Consider the following 6,250-nt stretch of genomic DNA (forward strand, 5'->3'; position numbering starts at 1 on the left):
AGCTGCAGTACCCGATGTAGCGCACAGGTACTTGAAGGAGTAAAGGAGAGCCATGGCCCCTGCCAGGCAGAGGAGGAGGCATGAGACAGCGGAGCAGAGTGACAGGGCGGAGGTAAGCATGGAGTAGCTCATCATGTTTGGACCTATTTCAAATGGCAGATCTTGTCCCCATCACTTTTTAAAAGCATTTGTTAAAAATGTTCTAAAAAACACTTGCACCAAGAAATGTTAAACACCAAATGAAAATGCTACAAGAAAGGTTTATTTGCACAATAAGCCTGCAATGCAATGTAAATATAGATATAAAGAAAACTCTGCGTTGTCCAAAAAAAGTAACTTAAAAAAACAAAATAAGCTACTGATTAATGCTTTATGTTCAATTATAATTTTGTATTCTGAATTGTCACCTGCCACCTGAATTTCGTGTTTACCTCAATATAAATAAAGACATTTCCACCATAAATTGGTGCAGAAAATGTCTCCAGAATGCAGGAAATTAAATGTTTATAGCTCAAAATCTCCCCCAGACCCCCAATCCTAAATTTCATGAATAAATATATTTTCTAAATAGTATTAAAATATATTCTTTTCTCGTTCTCATGATCCCAATCTTCTGCATCATCAAATCTCGTGGGCTAAGTGTTTCGTCACACCCCTAATCTGTGCCCTTAAATGTCCCCATTACTTTTCAACACAAAGCCAATCCCCTAGGGTGTGTGCCATGCCGTAGTGACAATGATGATGATTACTTCAATTAAGGTCAATGATTATAACATAATCATAACGCTATCATAAACGAGATGGTTACCTGGCACCCACTGTCATACAGCGCTGCAGAAGCTATTTGACATTGTTTTTGTTGCTAGCATAGTTTCCTAATGCAGTCTTAACTTTGGTTAACTGTCCTAATGGCTGAGGTGAGGTTATTTTGTCAGGATCACGTTGGCAAATTCCAGACTGCTGTGAAAATGACTTGTAGGCTACTTGTACTTGAGTATGAGCTGTGTACACCATGGCCACCTCTGATCACCATTGAGTCAGTAAATGAGTAAAACCCATCATTAAAATATAAATTATTGTCACACACAGATTGTGGCTGTAATGTTACACTTTACTTTTGATGGTAGTTTGAAGTGCCACGTTTGATCATAGACATTATGGTTGCAAACCAAAGGTTACAACAGGAAATCAAATAGTTGGTTTTTATTATTAAATGACAACCTTGGACACTGAGCTCTGGCACTGAACCATATTGTAAGGCAAAAAACATCATGAGAATACTATGAATAGCAAAATATTTGGTTTATAAAATAACAATAAACTCTGTACACTAGCCCTACAGATTATTTTTTGGGTGCATCAGATGTCTGGTGAAGTAGATACATCCAACATTATAATTAGTGTCCATTCTATTCTTTTCTCTTTTCAGGCTGCAGATAGCCCATACAGCAAGCAACGCCTTCGTCAAGCTGTAAAGAGGAAGGTAAATCAGCTTACAGATGAGCAATAGGTGAAGAAAAGGGCATTGGGTGGACATGAGAGGTAGTTGGCCAAGTGCATAGGTATGTTAAACTTGTTATGAGATGTATTCTTCTTTGTTCAAAGGCCACCTATTGTTAAAGAGGAACCACACCCATTTTCCAGCATACTGGGCAGTATATTAGTAAGGCAGTGTTCGTGGCTCCAAAAAGCACAGCCAATTGACAAGTGTATTGTCAATGTACTCCCTGTTACATCACAAACGTGAGTATTAAACATCTTGTTAAGGCTTGTTAATCTGAAGACCTCAAACCCTTGCAAATGGCCTTCACGAGCCATGATAAGACACCAATTATTACATATTGTTGATATATTTTTCATTTTTCATTATAGCTACCATTGATTTTTTTCAACATGAAGGACAAAATGCCCAGTATGATAATATGCCAAAAGGCTGAGGTGTGGAATATGTAAAATGTTAGGAATTAAGGAGATGATGTGCCCTGTGCTTGTGAGAGATGTAGTTTTCTTATTCTAACATCTGTGAAGTAGATGTTGCTTTTCAGGAGAACTAGATAACCTCCCTAAATATTAGAGTATCCTTTCATAGCCCAAATTTTCCCTTCTCTGTTTCAGAGGATAAAACAAAAGTCCACGACAGGAGGCACGAGACTCTACACTCATCATAGAGTGACGAGGTTGGCTGGTAAAGCTTGCCAATCACAGATGGCTGAAGGGTGGACTGCCCTTGATTTGCTCCATATCTACTGTTGTGTCCAGAGAAAGACCAAAATGCCTGAAATCAGTACAGTTTGGAAGACAGTTGTGTGGTTTGATGGAGAGAGTCCTGAGTTTACGTATGGCAAAAAGTCTTTGTTGACAGCGTCTGTGGATGTCTGTGATGTGGTGACAAAAAACGTTTATTGTCCATAGTGATGCCAAGGTACATTAAGCTGTAAACAATTTCTACTGGCTGGCTGATGGAGATGGGGCAGTGAGGGGTGGAGAGTTTACAATGTGTGTCCAGGATGAGTTACTTTTGTTGGTGACGTTGAGGAAGAAGTGAGTCGAGTGAGTTGAGTCTTTACACCATTGGGTAAAGTGTGCAATAGATTTTTTGTGATTTTGTAATGGGAGAGGGTCTAAGGCAGTCATTGGTGTACAGTGTGTAGCGAAAGGGACTGAGAATTCAGCCTTGAGGGGCTCCAGTGTTGACAGTAATGATGGTGGATCTTGTGCTTCCCACCCTCACTGCATGTCATCTGTCACTTTGGAAATTATGAATCCAGCGAATGAGGAGAGGTGGCACATGGAGGTGGTGGAGTTTAGTTATCGTGGTGTCGCGTTGAATTGTATTGAAAGCAGAGCTGAAGTCTACAAAGAGAATCCTGGCATAATGGCCAGGGGAGTCCAAATGTTGAAGGAGAGTGTGAAGGAGGCATGCAACAGCATCCTCTGTTCCTCTTTTGGCCTTGTCTGTAAACTGGTAGGGGTCCAGCTGTGGGCAAACAGCTGGGAGGATGATGTTCAGTACTAGTTTCTCAAGGCATTTTGCTGTTATGGAGGTGAGTGTTACTGGTCTGTAATGATTCAGTTCAGAGGGGCAGGGTTTCTAGGGGGCAGGGATGATGGTGGATGTTTTCCAGAGGGTTGGGACAGTTGCATTTAGTAGTGATTCTTTGAAAAGTGAGTGCAAAACAGGAGGGAGCTCCAGAGCACAGTTCTTGAGCAGCCTTCCAGTGATCCCATCACGGCCAGGAGCCTTGCCAGTTTAGCACCTCCTGAGCTGCTGGTGGACCTCTTCCACTACTGGGGTGACAAAGTGTGGCTGCTCGGGGGTTATCAGGAATAGATTTTAAATACTGCTGTTGGTTAATAAAACACTGAATGGTTTAGGGCCAAAACATATTTCTGATCTTCTGCTACGTTATAAACCAACCAGACCTCTCTGGTCATCTGCTTTCTGTCCCGAGAGTCAAAAATAAACATGGAGAAGCAGTGTTCAGTTATGCACAAGGGCGTAGCATAAAAGTCTGGACCCTGTAGCTGTACATAGGCATTCTCTATGGGCCCATCCCCACATCCACGGCCATTCATTCTAGTATTTATGTGCGTACCCCTCACATGAGGGCTCTGCATACTCGGTCCACTTATTTTCCCCCCAGCCCTGCGCCACTGTTTATGCACCACATATCTAGAACAAACTCACAGAAAACTGCAGATCTGCTGCAACTGCCAGTTCTTTCAGATCAAGGTGGAAGACTTTTCTTTTTGCCTTTGAATTAAATTGAAAGTGAATTAAAGAAGAACAACAGCCGATTTAAGAATCCAAATATGTTATTTCTATGGCGTTGAATCAATATTTGTGAACATGAGCTATCCTCCTAAAACCTAGAGAAGTAAGAATCAAACTTGTGATGTCATCAGGCATTTAAGTCTGGAGCTACTCCATACACAATGAATAGTAGACTGATTTTGTAGAACCACAGAGTTTTTACACCCAAATGTGCTTTATTGTATGGAAGCGTCCTAAGTTCTGAAACAGAAAATGTACTGTATACTCTTAAACACAACAAAGAAATATGTACACATAATAATAATAATAATAATAATAATAATAATAATCTTTATTTGTAGAGCACTTTTCAAAAACAAGTTACAAAGTGCTTTAACAAGTGTAAAGACAATAATACCCAAAAAACAATAATACAGAGACAATACAAGATAAAAGCAAGAAAACATTGAAAAGACTAAAATACACGTTTAAGATAAATATAAAATAAGTAAAATAGAATGAAAGGGATAAAATAAAGTCAAATAAGATCGGGAAAGGCTCTCCTATAAAAGTATGTTTTAAGATGGGACTTGAAAGAGTTCACTGACTCAGCCGACCTGATTTCTTCGGGCAGGCTGTTCCAGAGCCTCGGGGCCCTGACAGCAAACGCTCTGTCCCCTTTAGTTTTCAGTCGAGACTCTGGAACAGACAGCAGACCTCTGCCCGAGGATCTCAAGGTACGTGCTGGTGTGTATGGGACTAAAAGGTCAGAAATGATGAGTGATCATTAAATCTTTAAATTTTAAAGTAAATTCTAAAACATACTGGGAGCCAGTGTAATGAAGCTAAAATAGGGGTGATGTGGTCATATTTCTTTGTTCTGGTTAAAAGCCTGGCAGCTGAGTTAGAGTCTGGAGTCGATCAGTAGATTTTTAGGTTAAACAAGTGAAAAGGCTGTTGCAATAATCCAGGTGTGATGAGATGAAGGCGCGTAAAATGGTCTCTGTGTCCTTAAAAGTTAACATAGATCGAACAAGCTTTGTGGTGTGCTGCTCGAAATTTAAATTACTATCAAACCAGACACCAAGGTTCTTTGCCACAGGCTTAATGTGATTTACTAGGGAACCAGCAGATGGCAGTATTTGTTTTGCCATCTGCTGGGACCCGATGACCAGGATTTCTGTTTTGTCTGAGTTCAGCTGGAGGAAATTATTTGACATCCATTTTTTAACTTCACAAAGGCAGTCGGTAAGTGAACTCAGCATTCCAGGGTCTGTGGATCTGACGGGCAAGTACATTTGTGTGCAGCATAAATATGAAAAGAAATACCATGTTTATGGATAATATGTCCAAGGGGAAGCAGATACAAGGAAAACAAAATGGGTCCTAAGACCGACCCCTGAGGCACACCATATTTAACTGGACAGAATGAAGAGACATAGTTGTTTACAGAAACGCAAAACTTCCTATTTGACAGGTAGGATGAAAACCATTCTAGAGCCGTACCAGAGATCCCCACCCAGTGCCTCAGTCTGTCTAACATGATGTTGTGATCAATGGTGTCAAAAGCAGCGCTAAGGTCCAGGAGTACAAGGACTGAGCACATAACTTCATCAGCAGACATTAAAAGGTCATTGGTGACTTTAAGCAGGGCAGTCTCAGTGCTGTGGTACTTCTTAAAACCAGACTGAAACTTTTCAAATAATTTGTTATTTTCCAGGACAGTGAGCAGCTGTTTGGACACAATTCTTTCTAGAATCTTTGCAATAAAAGGCAGTTTTGAAATTGGGAGGGAGGGATCTAAACCAGGTTTCTTTAAAAGTGGGTTCACACAAGCCGTTTTAAAATAATCAGGGACACAACCAGTAGATAGGGAGCTGTTAAAAACAGAGATCAAATGGGGCCCATCAGAATCCATTACTTTCAGTAAAAACTTTGTAGGTATTACATCTAGTGGGCTGGAGGACACTCTCATTTGTGATACTGTTTTTAAAAGCTCAGACAAGTCGATGGGATAAAACTGGTTAAAACTCTCTTGTTGCTGAGTAAGAGGCCGTGGGGGTAATAGAGGCTCTGATTGATACCACCTTATTGGTAAAATAAAAATAAAAACAATTCACAGTCATGATTACATCCAGCTGAGGTACAAGGAGGGGTTGGGTTTACCAGCTGATACACAGTCTTAAACAGAAACCTGGGATTGTGTTTATGTGTAGTAATGAGTTCAGAAAAATAGTGTGTTCTCGCATCCTTAACCATGTTATTGTAGTTAATTAATAAATCCTTCAGACTGAGGTAATGGACTTGGAGACTGGAGTTTTTCCATCTGCGCTCTGCTTTCCTGCATTCCCTTTTTAGGCTGCGAATGCTGTCATTTATCCAGGGTTGCTTACTAGCTTTAGACGTAGGCCTAACCTTTAGAGGAGCAGTAATATTTAGTGACGACAAGCAGATATGATTGAAGTGATCGACCAGATTGTTGGTGTTGGAATCAGA

At 40.4% G+C, this 6,250-nt stretch overlaps 1 long non-coding RNA gene across 1 annotated transcript; it reads left to right on the forward strand.

The window, feature by feature from the left end:
* The first annotated feature begins 32 nt into the window (after nucleotides 1-32).
* LOC123958954 lies at nucleotides 33-1,622 on the forward strand. Its single transcript, XR_006822188.1, has 3 exons — nucleotides 33-112; nucleotides 1,430-1,483; nucleotides 1,606-1,622. It is a non-coding gene; the product is annotated as an uncharacterized LOC123958954 (long non-coding RNA).
* Nucleotides 1,623-6,250: the final 4,628 nt, after the last annotated feature.

The sequence above is a fragment of the Micropterus dolomieu genome, linkage group LG20 (genome assembly GCF_021292245.1).
Source record: "Micropterus dolomieu isolate WLL.071019.BEF.003 ecotype Adirondacks linkage group LG20, ASM2129224v1, whole genome shotgun sequence".
Classification (NCBI taxonomy): Eukaryota; Metazoa; Chordata; class Actinopteri; order Centrarchiformes; family Centrarchidae; genus Micropterus; species Micropterus dolomieu.